At 37.5% G+C, this 20,576-nt stretch overlaps 1 protein-coding gene across 2 annotated transcripts in view; it reads left to right on the forward strand.

The window, feature by feature from the left end:
• The window catches only part of LOC120630574 (rab11 family-interacting protein 4A), a 138,351-nt gene that overhangs the window by 7,468 nt on the left and 110,307 nt on the right, over positions 1-20,576 (forward strand). The gene's annotated exons all lie outside the window — the stretch shown is intronic.

Genomic DNA, 20,576 nt, shown 5'->3' on the forward strand with positions numbered 1-20,576 from the left:
CGGCCGTATCGCTACATAACAATCTCATCCAGGCAACCAATCGCGTAAAATACAGCTCAAGAAGAGATGTAGGTGTGGCATATAAATAAACATATATATACCTATATATACATAAATACTACATATATCTGCAATTTATCTGCAAAAGTAAAAAAAAACTTATAAACTGTTTTTTTTGTCTGTTGTAATGGCTAACTTTTACACATAGTATCTAACATATAAAGTTTATTTACCTGAAGTAAATTAACCCAAACCAACCGAAAATGTTTCATATTATTATCAAGGCTGAACTAAGATCTAGGTTATGTGTGTCAATGCCATCCAACTTGCCAAACCTTTTATAAACACGAGTACCTAACACTTAACCTCAATCCGAAGGCATGGCTGTTCCGATCAATTAACAAATCAACTTTACGCGTGTAGATTTGATAAGCCCAATGGGTTTCGTTAAGTTTGAGCCTTTCCAAATTTTATTAATTTCATTATGATATTAGACATGCTAAAGTGTGCATGTTTATTCGTTCGCTACGTTCTTCTAAACCATTGCACAGAGGTCAATGAATTTTTGCACACACTGCCATTCTTTATCACGGAAAAGTATTCGGGATTTAAAAAAACTAAATAATTGTGTTAGACATGCACTCTTCTCAAACCTTTAAACGTGCAATTTTTGATTTAATAATCTCTAGCTAAATCGAAAAACCCCAAAACCTGAAGAAGATCCCGCGTCGAGTTCAGATTATTATTTATACTGCCTTTTTTTTTTTTTCTCGATTCCTATTCTTTTTGGTTATACAAAAAAAAGCTTAGTTATCCCCATACTATAAAAGTCTTAACAGATGACCGATCGACCAATTACTAAAGCACAGATTAATTTAAAACAAACAGGGCCAATGTTTCGTTTCCATAATGTTTGATACCTTACAGCCCTAACTGACTATTGAAACGAAAACTGTACTACTTGTCCAAAACAATTGGTTTTACGACACACTTCCTGATTGAATCCTAGTACTCACTCGACACTATTCCCCCTTTACTTACGTAAATATAGACAGTTAACGTAGATTGTCAACAATTTATCATTCTTAACCTATGAATCGAAGTGGAACATGTTTTGTCTGTGGGGAGATTCAGGACGTGACCTTGCCAGCAAACACGCAAAGAGTTCAGAATGCCAAATGTGAAGTTATATACTCACGTTTACTTATATCGAATCGAATTCGATCGCATTAAATAACTACGATTTATATAAAATATCGAAAGAGAGCCATCTAGTGACAGAACGTTTCCCAAGAAATATATAATATATAATATAATATACTACGACAATACACACATCGCCAGCTAGCCCCAAAGTAAGCGTAGCTTGTGTTATAGGTACTAAGATAGCTGATGAATATTTTTTTATGAAAATAATACACATAAATACTTATAATATACAGATAAACACCCAGACACTGAAAAACATTCATGTTCATCACACAAACATTTTCCAGTTGTGGGAATCGAACCCACGACCTTGGACTGAGAAAGCAGGGTTGCTGCCCACTGCGCCACTCGGCCGTCAAATGACACTCCTTCGATATCATATAAATCGTAGTTAACTTTCACGCGATCGAATAAGTAAAGGAAGGTAGAAAATCTCACAAATTGGCAATCTGGTACTATGTCGCTCTTTTATTATCTACGCACAAAGAAATTATTACAATAAACGACCTCCCTGGCGCAGCGATAAGCGGTAGTTTTATAAGCGGAGGTCTCGAGTTCCATTCCTGAGAGGGGCATTTTGGAATGCATTGCAATTTATAACTTCTGAATTATCTCTTGTCTTGTCTGGTGTGCTGGCTTCTGCTGTGGCTTGTAACCACCTGACTTGTGATATCGCGTAGAAACAGATCAGGAGTAGAATAAATGCAATACACCTTACAGTTTAGCCCATTGCCACCTTAAACTGCATCAACACTGAGATTGATGAGAGCTAAAAAATATTTGGTCCTACATGAGAACCGAACGCAGGACTTTGTGATCCTATTCGAACAAGCTAACAACTAAGCACTAAAATAGTAAACTATATTATTATCAATATATGATACCTAAAAGAAAAAAAATAGCATAATAGGTTTTTTTCTCACGGAACAATAACGTGTATAATTTCCATTAACGACTCTCGGGTCCCAAGGGAAAGGTTAGGATAACCCACAATTCCCACGACGCAGGAAGCCGCACAAAAACCATCCTCAAGCATTCCTGTGTTCTACACAGGAAAGTGACACGCTAACGTGAACACTTATTAGGGTGCCATGGACATTGGACAATAAGCATCTACTGTAACAGGGCCACTATAAATAATCGACCAATATAGGATAATATTCAAAAATAAGAACCGTTCAAATACGAGTATGTATGGATTTGTGAGGAGGAAAACGCGTGGCTGTGATTACAACATTAACTTATTTATTCTTCGCATTTTATTCTTTGCTCGTTATGACTCTGTATCACGAAACTCCTACAGGATCGAGAATTAAAATGTTCCTGTTGTGTGTGTGTAAGCACGGGTTCACTCCGTTCAATCTCCGTTTTAAAGTTAAGTTTTTATAAGTCACTGCACATTATTTCATTGAAGTTTACTTCAATAAATTTCATGAACGGTGCGATTTAAAAAAACGTGTGTGTACTTATGTACACGCGTTCGAAGTTATACTTGTTTGGCGTAACAAGATAAATATCTTTTAAAAAAAAATATTTTTCGCCTTATTCTAGGTATGTAGAAAAAACGACACTGACAATAGAAAAAAGGTATTGTTTAAATTATTGAAAGTCAACTGTCAAAGCTATTTTAGAAATACTAAAATGTTGACTATAGCTACTTCTTGGTGTCGGTTTTTGTAACGGAGTGCGCGCGCATCGTAAAAATTTACGCTCACCATTTTTCCCAAACGCGCCAAAAGGAGTATAACTTCAAAAACTAAATTTCGGACGTATTTTTTAACCTAAAAACTTGCAATTAGTACAATTTTTTAAAGTATTATAACAATTTTATAAAGTATCATAGATAGTTATACTTTCTAAAAAACTTCTCATTCTAGTATTGTAAGATCTGTTGAAAAGGTAACGACACGCGTCGCCTGGTTTTAAACATGTTATAAAGTTCCGTATTGCGGTATGGTAAAAATCACAATACGTGCAACTTTCATTATTTACTTTAAAGAAACGAGAATAAGTATTTCCTATAATCCACTCATTCTAACATATTCTTTTAGAATATGTTGGTAGGTACACAAAATTCCATTCATTTAAAATAATCGGTCTTTTCTATTTCCTCACGTCGCTTTCTCTTTTGTCGATCTTACATAAATTATCTCTGACTTTAATAACTTGTCCGAGGAAATCCGTACATCAAAGTTATTGTTGCAATTTTCAAATGTGCTTTGTCAGCATTCAGCAAATCAAAAACATGCATTCATTTGTCCCAACCAACTAACTATTATATTATATATGTAGGCTTGTATCCACTTTAATTTTACTGCAATCTGTATCAGTTCTATAAAATAAAACGAAATCAAATACCAAAGAAACAATATCAAATCTTATCATCGTGTAAATAATCGCTACTTTATATTTTTCTTATCTTATCGTTACGATGTATTTAGCTTGAAAGCTAGAAAATTTTGATATATCTATAATTACAAATTAGTAAATCATTGAGAATGACAAGTAAGCAATTGTTGTTTTTTTTTTTAAATAAGTCTTTTATCTTTATTCCTCCATTGGATAAGCGTGCTCTGTTTAGAGATGTGAGCGAAGACCTGTGCCTTCTCATAATTATCTTTATCGACCCATCATCGGTCCGATACAGGCCATGGCTCTTCTCTTAGAATGAGTAGGGGTTTAGGCCATTGTGGACTACCACCATGTGCGGATTGGTAGACGCCTTTGAGAACCTTATGCAGAACTCTCAACGTGCAGGTTTCCTCACGTTTTCTTTCACAGCTAAAACGTGAGATATTTTTATTGCTTTTTTCTTAAAGTTTAAGATGCGTGCTCGGTGCCCCAGACAAGGAGGCTGAAGCCCTACCACTAGACTAGTAACGTTTCGTGCTCTGTAGTGGGACATTATTACAATGCCTCTCTGCCAATTGGAAGGAAATGGAACTTGATAGGCATTATTTACGCCAAACATCCAGTTTCTCACAAGCATCGTATCAATGGCAGCCTAATTAGCCTCATTTATATCTCAGTGGGTATTAAACTTTGTGAGGAACTTTAGAAAATCACCTCAGTTGCCAACCAGTAAAAGTAGAGCTTTTTGTGACAGGGATCGTCCTGGGAAGTACTACTTACTTTATTTTCAAAGATATTTATTTCTCAAAAAAAAAATACTGTTCACTTAAAAGAGATAATAGGTTTACTATTCAATTCTTGTGTTCCGGTCTGAAGGGCGTGGTTCCCGTTGCTATTAAAATCACATGATGCTTAACACCTACGCCGCCTCAAGATCGATGGACACAGGGTGACAGTTTTCAGGGCGTGTTCCTTGTATGCCCTACGAAGTATTGCTCTGTTTAGAGACGACGGTTTTCCACTTACAATCAGGAGGCCACCTTGGTCCGTCAATTATAACTATTAAAAAAAGAAAATATAGTGGCTTAGACGTCATTATTTAATGGGAAAACTCCGTAGGTTTTTAACATAATTTCGTATTTATCGAAATATAAAATACTTTAGCCTGCAAGGCAAACGAAAGCATAACTAGTCAAAGGCAACTGAAAGAAAAAAGAAACGGAAAGGAAAGCATCCGGTTAACCCTTGGATCATGGCTAAGTTGGAAAAAACAAGTCTCGGGCATTTGCACTACCCAGTGAAAAACGATGTAATAATACATTTAGATAAAACACACATATCTCATGAATTCAATTGACTGAAACTAATTCAACATGTGTTTTACATAACGTATAATCCGTACAACACTTCTCACTAATTAAGATGAGGTAACATCCAAACTATAAACATAGACTAATTGTGTACCTACATCACACAAACAAAGGTGATTTTATAAACTAGTCATAATGAGTGACTTACATAACGGTAAATGGTAAAATAGAGATTATAAAAACGAGAAAGCAGTCTATACAGATTATAAACATCATTATTTTATGTAACTCCATTTCCCCATTGTAATGGTCTGTACGTAAAAAGCTATGGAACCTTTTTAAGAATATAGCACCTTTGTTACAACGCAATTACGATGTCACCGGCCTTAGTATGAGATTTTAAGTAAAATAACTTTACATCAGCGTTAGCCTTTATCTGTAATTTAAAACCGCTTTCTAAATTTTGTTTTAAAAACCTCCTAACCACGTGTTTCACTCGCACATGAAGGATCCCGTACTACCGTGCTATATAAAGCAATACTTCATCATCACTTCAAGCGATTGAAGTCCACTGCTGGACATAGGTCTATTGTAGGGAGTTGCGCTCTTGGGCCGCTTACTTCCAGCGGCTCCCAGCGACACGTTTGATGTCGTCTGTCCACCTCATAGGTGGGCCGACCAACGTTGCGTTTACCTGTGCGGGGTCGCCATTCCAGCACCTTGGAACCCCAACGTCCATCGGTTCTCCGAGCTATGCGCCCCGCTCACTTCCACTTCAGCTTTGTGACTCGCCGAGCTATGTCGGTAACTCTGGTTCTCCTACGAATCTCCTCATTCCTGATTTGATCACGTAGGGATATTCCTAACATTACTCTCTCCGTCGCCCGCTGAGTGATTCTGTGCCTTCTCATGAGGCCCATAGTAAGCGACCATGATTGAACCATAAACGATGAAACCATACATTGCATTGCTATTCTAAGCCGAAGCAATAACTACCAAACAAAAACACTTCTACTATATAAGGATGTCCTTGTGTTTTATTTTTATTATTTGTGATTGGGTAGGTAGTTATTTTCTGCGTGTACCGAAAAATGCTCAAAATCAGGTGACACAGTTTCACATCCAATAAGAAGGTACTAAAACTAGTAGGGAAAGACCGAGAACTGACGTCTACCATTATGCGCAGAAAAGTAGCTTTCTTTGGCCACCTACAATACGGAGACCAGTTTTCCTTCCCAAGACTTGTACTAGAAGGTAAAATAGTTGGGAAGAGATCACGGACGACAGAGACGCAAATGGTTGGAAGATATAAGGGGTGGACAAGACTTTGTTACCGAGATCTCAAGAAAGCTGCACTCCATAGGCAGACTTTTCGATTGTTGACTGCCGAACTTCAATTTAAAGAAGATGGCACCTGACGATGATGAGGTAGTTATACGTATCATAATATACATACCGCTAACGGACACACAGACAAATGGGTCCTCCCATTATCACAGATAGGACATAGTGGAGGCTTCGTAATAGGGTCCAACAAGTTCTAAAAATATCTGAAGCAATTACACTGAATTTCTCATCGGATTATTATACTCAGTTGATACCGCAGCTCGAAGTTGGGAAGTGAACATTGTTCCATTCCCCTCTCAAAACACGTTAGGGGATTGTTTATACTATTCATCATCATCATCGTCTGCTGGACAGAGAGAGTAGTAGATACGTGGAGATACGTAGTTTTTTGCAAGGTTTCTCCTCTCTTTTGATCGATCGCCCAGAACTTCTACGGATCACCTCATTTCTGATTTGATTACGCAGAAATACTCTGCTCATAGTTCTTGTTTCTGCGTATGTATATCTATGAGGGTTTATCCTCTTGACGGCCGACTGGCGCAGTGGGCAGCGAACAGTGGGGTTCGATACCCACAACTCGTGAGTCTGGGTGTTTATCTGTATTTTATAAGTATTTTAGTATCTCTTATTCATTAAAATATTCATCGGTCGATACCGTACCGATAACACAAGCTAGGCTTACTTTGGGGCTAGATGGCGATGTGTTCATTGTCGTAGTATATTTATTTATTTATTACTAGCGTACCCAGCCTGCTTCGCCGGTTTAGATTTTGCTTTATTTTATTTAAAAAATAAACTTACATCATTAAATTTTTAATTTAAGTCTCATAATATATTAAATCATTTATTTATCTCCGTATTCATTCTCTTCTATTCTCTTCTCGAGCGGGTGAAGATCATTATCTACACCCATGTACACCCAACAATAGAATATCATCATAGTAAATGAAAGCTGTATTTGACAGTTCAAAAATAAGAGTGCTCTGATCGTCACCAAACTTTACAGGATTACTCACCAGGTCAACCTGGAGATTCCCTGACAGTTTAATTGAAATCGACCCAGCCGTTTCGGAGCCTATACGGAACATACCCACACACTTTCTCTTTTATTTATATAGATAGATTATCCTCTTATTTATAACCTTCGGTTGATGTGATTATGATGATGATGATGATGATGATGATGATGCGATTGATGATTCTGGTACTCTATTGGAAAGCCACAGCGCAAATGCCAGCGTAAAACAATTGCCCCTACGATCGTAATTTAAAATTCTATGTACATTCCGCTAACAGTAAAAGCTGCCTTCCCATTGATTTCACATGAACCATTGTACGCCATGGCGTTTCACGTAACCAACTGTGGGACTTCGATTCAACGGTATTTTCTTTCTCAACATAAATTTTGTAGCATTTTGACGCTACTGTATTTTTATTAATGAGTCGATTCGACTCGTATTTCGGATAATGTAGGTTAATTATACTAGTTTCCGTTTTACTGGAAACAACTAGATCGACTTTAGATTTTATTTTCGTGGGACAATCCTCATGGACTCTTTCGCTACGCGTGGACTACAAGAAAATGTAGGACTTCCACCAACTAAAAACGCTCGGTTGTCCAACTCTAGTGCAGATAAAATGCTTTCCCACAAAACCTCAACCCTAAATAAATACATAAATATACTACGAAAATATACACATCGCCATCTAGCCCCAAAGTAAGCGTAGATAGTGTTATGTGTACTAAGATGACTGATTAATATTTCTATGAATAATATACATAAATACTTATAATATACAAAAAAAAAAACACCTAGACACTGAAAAACATTCATGTTCATAACAGAAACATTTTGCGTGACACACGGGCTTGGACTCAGAAAGCTGGGTCGCTGCTCACTGCGCTAATCCGCTGAAACCCTCCTCTATACACCATCAATGGCGCATCAGGAACACGGAATGGGCCTACCCACTCTAGAATTTATAACTCCGATGCACGATTGAGTCCACGTGTCATTGACCAAAGGACTTCTCAGGGGGACAGGCCAGTTGTGAAGCATCTCTCCGACTTCACGTCATCCTCCCTCAGCTGCCATGCGCTTAGGGGGCGTTCATAAAATACGTGAGATGTTGGTGGGGGGTTGGGGGGGGGTCCGAGTTATCATTTAATCTTACGTTGGAGAGAGGGGGGATCTCGGCAAATATCACGCAATTTTTTTTTCTGAAACTTGAAACAAATAAAATATACTCTTATTCTCTCTAATCTCACGACATCTCACCAGGAGGGGAGGGAGGGAGCCATTCGATTTATGCAATCCTAGGTTTAGTGAAAATGGGCATTAGTGATCAGTGGCGTGCACTTCATGTATGCACAAAAGCTCTGCCTACCTAACATGTTTGTATAACTCATAAATGCGAAGGATTTTTCCGTTTTATGGCATCTTCCTTCTTTATGCATACCCTGCGCACGCCACTGTTAGTGATATATATCTGCCTACGCACAACTCAAACGGACGGATTGGGCTAAAATTTGGCATAATATATATATAAATTTGGTATCTTAATATATATACTCCACTAAGAAAAGGTTTTGAAAGTTCATCTCTAAGGAAGCAGAAGGAGGTTTCGTAATTTGTATGAAAATCAAATATAACGTGAGCGAAACCGCGGGGAGAAGCTAATATATAAAGGTCTATTTAGGTGCGTTTACCATAACGAATTAGAAACGGTTAAGTATTTACAACAATACTATAGGTATATTACAACCAAGAAATTATGGGTTCACGAATCACGATTGCGTGCTTAGGCCTGGCCGTTGATCGTTCAATTCGTGGAATTTTAATGTTTTGTAACAAATATTTTATTATTATGGTGAAGTAGGTAGAGGGATACACATAAAATGTTAATGTATTTTGGACTCGACTCGGCGCTCGACTTCAAAATACCAATAGTAATAAAAAAAATTAAATCAGTGTACATACTTTTGTTCTAATCTCACTCGTCTCCACCAGTCGACCGCTCGACATTTCGCCAGAGGCAGAGATAGCCTCCAAACGCTGACACTGCAAACAGACAGACTTTAAGTTTTAACAGTGCTAAAAAGCGACTTTATTTCAAGAAAAACACCCATTGATCATTATTGTGCGGTACAAAAACTAACTTTGTTTACCTACGCATACATACGAATTTCCGTATAGCTTGAATCCTGGATCAATATTTTTTTAACAGGCTAATAAAAAAGATTTTTAAAAATCGAACCAAACGTAAACTCAGCCTCTGTTCATCCATAGCCTTCATCTTGTCCTAATCCAAAGGTTGCCTGGCAGAGATCGCTACTAAGAGATAAGGCCGGCTTTTTGTATTCTACTTCTGTCTTTATATTTCTATTGTTTTTTTGTATTTTCCTAACTTCATGGTGTTGTACAAATAAAGAGATAAATAAATAAATACTAAATAATAAGCCTTTAACTGTCCACTCACACACACAGACACAGAATCCCAATAAACCGATAAACTATCTATACACACGTTTTACCTAGATCATACAATTTGTTTGACAACAGCGAGGTTCAATGATGGCTTGGGTACAATCACACAATGCTAGTTTTTCACTGAAGGCCATTGTCACGCAGTAATTAGTTACTTCAAACAATAGAAATCCGTCTTAACCTGAACAATGATGACGTAGCAATTGGCTCTGTGTTAGTAGAAATTTACTTAGAACTGGGATTGTATAACGAAAGACGCTAACTATGGACTCTGACGTAGTTGGTGGCTGTATGTATATAAGAAATTACCTTACTTGGTATAAATAAGTTTACCTGACCGATTTTGGTCACGGTGGTCTTTGTCCAGAGAGATTTTCCAACTACGCCGGCAATACCTACTGCATAAGACATATGTGCGCAAGCGCAGGTGCCATCTCTATCCATCTCACTCTAAATAGTTCCATGTGTAGATGTGATGGCAACTCTGACACGACCGGAAAGAAAAGAAGCACACCGCAGTACGGTCAGCTTAACGTGCTCTCCGAGGCACTGGGCTGAATCACCGCCAATTCCCAAACTCCCGGGTTAGAACCTATTGATAGAAAAACCCAATACTAGTCATTTGCCTGGACCGGGAATCGAACCAAGGACCCCTAGGTCTGCAGTTTTATATGCATACCCCTAGACGAAACCACTAGTTATTCACTAGGTTTATATAACGTAAATTGCTAAGTGTGGCCCTGATAGTGATAAGAAATCTCGAGTGTCGCTCAACTGGTGCTGAACAGATCTTTACGAGATCAAATGAAAGTTGAGGAAGCATCCGATTGACCGACATAGCTCAGCTAGTTTGGAGCTAAAGTGGATTTGAAGATCGGAAAATACCTATACCTTGGAAAATCGATTTATATAGTAAAAATCAATCTTAACAATGACGACTACGTAGCTGGCTTATGTCAGAGGTTAATGTTTTTTTTGGCACTGGGAATATTTAACGAAAGTTGCTTAAAGGGCGTTGAAGGGGTCTTTACGAGATCAAATGAGGATTGATTTGAAAATTAATCGTAGATAATAATTATTTATTGTATTGTAATATTTTTTTATTCAGTAAGAAAATTTCGTTTTTATAAAAATAAAGTCACCTTTATACCTTGCTGGCTGGAATTGTATACAGGTTATTTTTTATTTTTCCTGGAAGCATCTTGGACACAGACAATTCTTTTATCCCGATAAAACTAACGTATACCGCGGGAAATTTAACAACCAAATCATGCGCACATAAAGTTACCTGCAGACTAGTTACCTATATTAATATTGATGACGGTTACTAATTACACTGTTACAAATTCCATTGGAGTGGTATTGTGGGGGCGTTACCGTATCTGGTGTCTAATATTGGATTACATCTATTAACAAACACGTTCAATGTGTTTCCAATCACAACTTTGAATGTAACCCAATATTTACATGATAGTAATTATAATGGCATACAGTGCAGGCTGTGCCGTGACGGCTGACCAGAATACATTCACCATCCCTCTAAGGGAATATAACGTAGAACGGGTAGCAGTGTCCACCATCTACTACGATTACCTGTCTGCCAGCGTGGTGATTACGATCATTTCCTTGGAGAGGCTTTGAGACCAGAAATGACCCGTTATACATTATTAATAAATCATAATAACGAGGTCACATAGTTCGGAGAAAGGATGGACGTTGGGGTCCCAAAGTGCTAGAATGGCAGCCCCTACTGGTAAGCGCAGCGTTGGTTGACCCCCAAGGTACACAGACGACATTAAGCGCGTCGCAGGTAGCCGCTGGATCCAAGCGGCACAGAAGCGTGGAATTTGGAACTCCCTACTAAAGACCTATGTCCAGCAGTGGACGTCTATCGAATGATACGATGAATAACAAGGTCTGTTTAGGCAAGTTGCGACACTGTTAAGTCAACTGTAATACTGGTTAAACTTTGACCCAAGTCGGTATCTTGATGGCCTACTTTTGCTTTTACTTTTCCTCTATGCCTGAGACAGAAAAATAATTTTCTAACGCCTGAAGTTAAAACATATATCCACAATCTTAGGATTAAATTCAGTTGTACTATTCTTCTCAAATCTGGGCGGAGTTAGTAAATAAGCTTCGGCTTCCCTTACGGAGCGACCAAGTTCGATCCCCGGTACATACCTCTAGCTTTTCTGAGTTATGTACGTTTTAAGCAATTACATTTTGCTTTAACAGTAAAGAAAAACATCGCGAGGTGACTTACATGCCTGAGAGTTCTCCATTATGTTATGAAGGACGAGTGAAGTCCATTTCGCATTTGGCCAGCGTGGTGGACTACGGACTAAAGCCTTTTTATTCTAACAGGAAACCCGTTCGGTTGGCTGGTAATAGGTTGATAATGATTCTTATCCACAGGGATATCTTTTTGTCAGGTGGGAGGCTTTGATGGTGGCTAGTTACTATCTTAGTCTGCATCATCACGTACCACCAGATTAGATTGCAGTCAAGGGCTAACTTGTATTGGAATAAAAAAAAGGGAAAAATACGGAAGGTTCAAAATTCTATCCACCGTCTGATGATTTTAGATTCGATTTATTATTGAGGCTGATTTTGGATTAGAATTATTGTAATAACTCGTATCGTATGTCTTCAGTTGCGGCTGTTATCACTAACACCGTATAAACTTAGTAATCGTTCCCAAAGGGTATCAGAGAAGCATCTCTAAACTGCTTCCTCTCTCATATAATAGAAAGCCTGTGCCCAATGATGCATTGATAAGGCAGTTCAATCAGAACAGAATAAAACGATAAAGTTCTATTAAAACAACGAATTCGTAACAAGAGCAATAAAGAAAAATTTACGATCGTTAAAGTGGATCTAGAGATTCTGTTACGTGTACACTTTTTTACCCATTGCTTGCTCATTAGTGCAGTATTGAGTATTTAGACCGTTATAAATGAGAGTAGGGTTACAGTACCTAGTCCTAGTAAGATATTCTTACGCTCGTAATCGTTGAGACGTTTTCGATTATCGAAACACTGCAACGTCAGAATAAAATAAGTCGAAGGCCTTTCTACAAAATTCTATGCCTATGCATTTGTAAGGAGTGTGAGATTTTACGTTCTTAAAGTTTATATAAACGATGACTGAGAAGTGCAGAAAGTTAGTTATTATAATCATCAACCCAGTTCCGGCCCACTACATGGCTCGGGTCTCCTCTCAGAACGACCACACTGGCAAAGTGAGAATTGGTAGACTTCACACAATTTTTAGAACGTGTGGAGAACTCTTAGGCATGTAGTTTTCTTCACGATAGCAAGTGATAATTTTAAATTCCTTAAATTATAAAATGCACATTACTCCGAAAAGTTAGACGTGCGTGCCGGGGAACAAACTTGGTTACCTTGAAAGGGAGGCCGAAACTTCTGGCTATCAACACCATTATATTAAACGTTCATTCTTATAATACCAACACTGGTCTGGCCAAACAGTCGCATTATAATGACTTAGGACTGACATATAGACTGAACTAGCTTTGAATTTTATGAAGCGTTCAAACGCTAAAATCAAAAAATTACGGTCGTATTTACACATTTGGTCAATTTTTATTCTATGTTATCCTGTTTTGGAACTCAAAATCGACTACAATTCCGAGCGAGCCAATTTCATACTAAGGGTTTCATACAGTTAGCACCGATCACGGTCTCGCTGATTTCTTATAGTCATAGCAATCGATTTACGCAATTCGAGCGATCGAATTGGAAATCGGTGTCGTTTATATTTTCTCACTGCGAATAAGTTTCAAGCAATGTGGCGAATTTATGATATCGTTTAAGTAACTATGTGTAAATATAATACGATAGAGTAATAAACTTTATTGTTACTGAAACTGTACGACGTGATATTTTTAATGTGTCTTTATTTACATTTTAAGGCAATATTTGATTTATAAATTTTAAAATACTAAACATTTTGGAACCGACATATTCGACACTGCGACTCGCTGTCAATCGCGGCCTTAGAGCTTTACGACTAAGCTACGGCTGTCGGCTATGAGAGCCGTAGCTCAGTCGTAAAGCGCTTATTAGAAATTTTATATGATTTGTAACACAAGGAACGAAAGTCGAGAATAGCTAATATTTTACATTTATTCATAAACAGAATATAATAAAAGTGGTAGACAATAATAGAGCAATAATTAGCTGCCTGGTCAAGTTAACTATGATTTGTATGGCCTAGATGGCGTTCTTTCGACGCCATACAAATCATACTTAACTTTTACGCGATCACTCGGCACTCTGGTTGTGACCGGTTAACAGTTGTCAGAAAAGTTATTCTTCAATCAGTGTCAAGATTAACATCAATATTTGCTTTGTTTTGTACAGATTAATATTGTTTTTAATTTCCTCTGATAAATAGTGAAGTTAGAACAGAACTAACTTTCGTGGGTATTGTTTATTTATATCACCGGATTTTTTTCCGCTTATTAATAACGTATCACGTCATACTTATTTACCATCTGTACACAAAAATAAACACACCATACACACCAAGACACACTATTCAATCGTTTCATTTTTATTTTATCTTGTTTTTGCTATGGAAGAGTAAGGCCTCCTGACACAGGTATTTTGATGCTTACTAGGAGGTCTTTACAATATGTATCATTTACTACGTAAGAAACGAAATAAACATTTTTTTTTTAATCTGTATATAGTACTATCGCCATGCTAATTCCTGCAGCATTCCCGCTAAGCAGCATTGTTGCAATGCTGGGTTCCGGTCTAAAGGGCGTGGTTGCCCGTGTAATTACTGGTGCATGAGGCTTAACAACTACTCCTCGAATAGATGGACACAGGGTGGCATGTTGCAGGACGTGCTCCTTGCATGCCCTGAGAAGTGTTGCTGTATTATATAATATACTAGCTGTTGCCCGCGACTTCGTCTGCGTCTGGTTTTGTTTTTTGATGTGGCATTCAATTTAGTTGTAGTTCTAAAAAAAAATTAAAGTATTCAGTATCGCTACCTTAAATAAGGGGTTTGCTGCTGTCCGCTGAGCTGTTCTGTCCTCTATCTCCAACCACATTCATCAGATCTACAAAAAAGTTAGTACATAAATCTCTATAGTACAAAAATAATTATTTAAATCGGTTATAATTTGTCGGAGTTATGGTGTAAAATTGTCAAACACTTTCATCCCCTCTCCCTAAGCAACCTACCTTAATGTCGGGATAAAAATTATTCTATATCACTTTTAACACTTTCAAAGAATATGTGTACAAAGTTTCAAGAGGATCGGTTAGGCAGTTTTTGCGTGAAAGCGTAACAAAAAAACTTACATTGACATTTATAATATTAGTAGGGTAGGGATAGGGATTTAGTCGATGGTTTTCCACTTCCCATCAAGTAGGCCACCTGCTTAGTCAATTAAAACTATAAAAAAACGATCTCACTGCAGGCCTAATCTCCCATAGCAACGAAGGATTATGAAAATAATGTGTTTTCGTTATTTCTTCCCGCTTAAAACTTATATGAATATTGAATTTTAAATGTACAGGTATTGTTATGTAGGTATAGTTAGTTACATGGTTCTTCAGTAAATAGAGCAGGTTAAATAATAATTTTATCGTGACTGAGGCCAATCAGCACCTGCGAACAATGAAGTTTGCTCAGATGCTCGCATTGTTGCGTTATCCGAACACAAACATGGACTCACTTGTACTCAGTTGTTGAATTATTGTAGTCTGTGTTGACATATAACGTTTCAGTAGGTAATGAAATGACAGCATGTAATATCACAATCCTATGCACAGCATCTCCGTGAGTTGCGTCCGTGAGTTGACGGCAGATAAGAATACAGATGTAGTTCACTATCACCCACCGGCTGTCAGCAATGATAGCATGTAATATCACAATCGCATTCGTGGCATCGAATGCCTCCTCGAGTTGACCTGACCCGCGGGCGTTTTACGAAGAAAATTTAACAGGGAGCGAGCAGAGTCCTCTTCGCTACTACCACCATCTACTGCGATCCCCAATTCGGCAGCCCAGCTTGGTGATCATGGGTCCAGTAGTGGACTGTTACAGGTTATTGATGACGAATATCACAAGATAAGAATAGAAACACAGAGGTTCGATGAAGCCCCGTGCATACACGGATTGCTTTGTCTAAAGCAATCGAGAGGTAATTCCACGGTTGGACGGCACATGGAAAGAATGTCGCGACGCTGGGAGGCCTTAAAGACATGGTCTAAAGACCATCCCTGGCGCAGCAGTGAGGGCTGTGCTTTCAAGTCCAGGGTTCGATCCACGACAGAGGAATTAAAATGTTTACTGGCTCGTAACCACCCTAACGACAAAGGGATTTAGCGTTCCGGTACAATGACGCGTAGAAACCGATTAAGTTATAGGTTTAATGTAACTGCCATGCCCTCTAACAAGCCAGCCCGTTGGCATCTTAGACTGCACCATCTTACCAAGTGGGACCAGTGGCGTGCATCGAGGGCATGCACTAGGTATGCAGATTACATAAAATGATACAAATCTTCAGTACGAGATATATAAAAATTACGGGTAGGCATTGTAGGAGTTATAAAAAGCCTACCCTTAAGTTTTAAAACTCGGACTGGATTAATATAACTCCTTTTATATCATCTGCATACCCTGTGTATTTCGTCTATGCACGCCACTGAGTGGGATAGCAGTCAAGAGATCAACAGAGTTAAAAAAGCACGACGTCGAAGACTTTGAACTCACTCAGGTATAGGTAAATTCCAAAACCTATATTGCCTCGATTTTCTCAACTGCCTCTCGGAAAATGAACGAATTACAGTGTTTTGTTAATTGTTACCGCAATGATGAAATGCTTTCGCGTTCGTTTCCCACGCAGTCATATAGAGAAGCCATATTTCTAGACAAGACCGGTTCGAAAGAAACCATGTATCGTGGTAATGATATTTGTCTGAACAAATCAAAGTAAGAGTCAAATAATTCTTTATTCTAATAGGCACATAATAGATGGCACTTTTGTTGCGTACTTTACAACATTGTTGCGTACATGGGTACATTATTATATAAAATATTTTAAAAACCAACCTAAAAGTAAAGCTGCGAGGGTTCCAAACACGATCTGGTTTAAAAATAAACCCACAAAAAACTTAGCCGGTTGTTTTTCTTTTTTGTTATCACCATCTCACATTGTCAAGAAAATACATTAATGTACGTCTGGTGGGAGGAAGCCTTTGGTTAGATATCCCCTACCGACAATGCCGTGCCAAGCGATGTATTGCATTCCAGTACGATGGCGCGTACAAACAGATAGGGACGGAAAACCCAAACCCAGATTTTTTGGGTTGGATTCTGAAATTGAATTGATAGCCAAACATTCTATCTTCGTCATCACTTCATCTGATAATTATAAAAAAAACATAACCTTATTTTCTTAAAGTGATAATAGGAGAAGCAATTATAGCCTAGTGGGTAAGGCTTCGGATTTCCTTTCGTGGAGACTGAGTTCGAGCCCCGGCACGAACGACTGACTTTTCGGAGTTATGAGCGTTATTTAAGCAATTAAAATATCACTTGCTTGCGGTGAAGGAAAACATCGTGACTAAAAGCTATCATTATGGAGAACTCTTAAGCTTGCAGGTTTCCTCACGATGTTTTCTTTAACCTTTAAAGAAATTGATATTCAATTGTTTAAAATATACATACCTTCGAAAAGTAACAGGTGCCGGGGATAGAGCACGCCCCCCCTAAGGAAAGGGAGGCTGTAGTCCATACCATACATTATAAATAAATAAATAAATATACTACGACAATACACACATCGCCATCTAGCCCCAAAGTAAGCTTAGCTTGTGTTATGGGTACTGAGATAGCTGTTGAATATTTTTATGAATATAATACATATTAATACTTATAATATACTTACAGATAAACACCCAGACACTGAAAAACAATCATTTTCATCACACAAACATTTACCAGTTGTGGGAATCGAACCCACGGCCTAGGACTCAGAAAGCAGGGTCGCTGCCCACTGCGCCAGTTGGCCGTCAACAAAGTCATATAGTCAACAAAGGCTATATACTCGCTTTTTTTAAGTTATTCGTAATTCATTATTCGATCTGCGTTGGCGTAGCGTGGTGGGTTAAAGCTCTATTTTTTTTCTCTTTTATGACAGTAATAGTATGAGGATTACTAAATTTAACTTACCTAAAAGGAACTGAACACAAAAACAACAGAGCAAAATTGCTACCCAAGTTTAAAAATATTTTACAGAAGGAAATCATTTTGATCGCATTGAGACCTTATGGCGTATTTTTTGTTAGTAAAACAGGAAGCGTTTAAGTATTCGTTCAATATTCAAAAAAAACCAGTTGGCAAAGGATATCCTTGAAGTTTCAATGCTTTTTAGAATGACTTACTATCACGTTCTTAAGTTCTATAAAGGTTAATTTTATCAACAACGTGTAACCGAATACTGTCGAAGGGTGCATAAGTATATTTAATAAGTTATCACCCTTTAAAATATTAAATGAAAAGAAGCATACGTTTTTTTCCATATAAACTAAATTAAAACATTCCAAGTTTTTACTTATATCAACCCTATTGAAAATCAAAGACTGACAAGCGCATAGTACCTACGCTACGCGACAAGTACGTACCTAATAAAGTGGCAGGAGTCACATGATTTTAATTTTGCATATGATGTTAGAGCTGTATCTGATTTCTTTCAGTAAAAACTATGGCAGTGGTTTACTCAAAAACTATAAACTTTTCGGTTTCACAGATAAGTCTCAGAGACAGTAAATAATCGACCTATAAGCCTATAAAGTAATATTTCGGTTTTCATTTGTACGTCGTATATCATCGTTTACAATATATATTTCTAATTCAGTTAAAACGGTTAAAATGGTTAATGGGTTGACAATGACGATGATGATGCTTTCATCTCTCACAAGATAGAAAAATGTATTGTAAAATGTTAATTGTTGATATTGGAATTGGAAGAGAGCAAGTTTCTTGCCGGCTTCTTCTAGGTAGAATCTGCCTTCCGAACCGGTGGTAGAGTCACTACACACATACAGACTTGACGTTTCAAAAGTACTTATATTAGGCTTACTTGAAATAAATGAATTTTGAATTTTGATGAACCCATAAATTCACTTTTGATTTACACCATAGACAAGAATAGCAAGAAAACAAAATGTAATATAGTTAGGAATTAGTCATAAAGTGAGGTAGAAGGTAAAATCGGAATGGTGAAAAGTATAATGCAAGTGGTAATTAACGGACTGTTGATCTCAGGGATGGACAGCGTCAGTTACCCTACTTTAGGATACCTAGCTACTGTAAACTTTGTGAAATAATAACTAAAACCTAACAACCCGGCTAAGTTTGTTGTGGGCTCTTCTTAGACCAGGGCGCGTTTGGAACCCTCGTAGCTTTAGATTTAAGTTGGCGAACGAAGTTATCACCATCCCCTTACAATTATGTAAACAAATATGTATGAACGCTTCATAAGTGCCTGTGATAGGCCTACACGAATAAAGAAATTTTGAATTTGAATTTGAATTTAACAAATCTTAACCAAATAAAATTCATAGTCCGAATCGCGAATCGCGAGGAAATCGCGTTGTAGGCCTTAACATGCCAGATGTATTAAAAACTTTATTCCTAATAAATAAAATTTTACCCTGTTATGTTTTTGCTCAGCTCAAATAAGTACCTAACCTATCTACCAAACGGTCAATTAAAATTCTTCGCGATCGAGATAGTACGCAGTAAATACAAAACGAATGAAAATCACAATATTATTCTACACACATCTCATACCTATCTGCGTCACGACTAAAGCCTGTTTATTAACATCATCGTTGAAATATGCAAGCTATATTGACCACTATTTCTATGTATATAAGTTTATATTTCGCATACAGTAACAAATACAATTACAAAAATAATATTTATTAAATCATCTAGCAACTCTGCAGATAAATAATTCCTTTATCCGATGACTAGCAAATTGCTAATCCTACAATATTTATTATTTCTGAAACCTTTGCTCGTCTCAAAGTCCCGTAAATTCGTAGTGAGAAAGGACCCCGATGCCGATTATCTCTAACGACGAACAAAGCAATACCTAAGTAGGTAACGCCTAATCAAAGAGAATAGATTTTCACTAGGCATTTCTATAACCTAAGTTATCTATGATTCTTGCTACATGATGTGATATTCTGTGTATGTGTTACCATATCCTTCATTTTTCGTATGGGTTATTAAAAACCGAATTTATATTTTTTCCATTTGTCGAGTGTCAGTTTACAAATTCCCTAAACATTACGCACCGCCTTAACTGCGAAATACGGAGTCATATAAAATAATTTGGGTAGGCAGTGCTTTTGTGCATGTATGGAGTGCACGCCACTGCCCCTGACAAGGGATAAAATTAACGTGTCCACCTGCCAAAGCATGGTAGAAGTTAACCTCCGTTCATTACTACACGTATATTATTTCCACTAGTGCGCTGATGCTCGGAGAGTTGATAATACTGTAAGAGAAGATAATATTATGATGTTGTATCCCCGAAGAAAAAAATGTCCAATGTCCATGTTAGCCGTATTGGTCTCAGTAGATTAAGTAGCCCAAATAAACTCTATAATACACCGTCGCGACGCTGTCTAGACGACATAGTTAGTAGGTACCTAAATAGAGCCAAATAAAATTAATAGTTATAGTTATTTCAAAACAAAGAAACACCAAACATTTACAATTCAGTTTGAAGAACAATGTCACGGCACTTCAACAAAGGCGTGTTAATTATCTCGCGTCTTACCCACTGTTGTTAATTAGATATGTCGCA

Source organism: Pararge aegeria, chromosome 16 (assembly GCF_905163445.1).
Source record: "Pararge aegeria chromosome 16, ilParAegt1.1, whole genome shotgun sequence".
NCBI classification, from domain to species: domain Eukaryota; kingdom Metazoa; phylum Arthropoda; class Insecta; order Lepidoptera; family Nymphalidae; genus Pararge; species Pararge aegeria.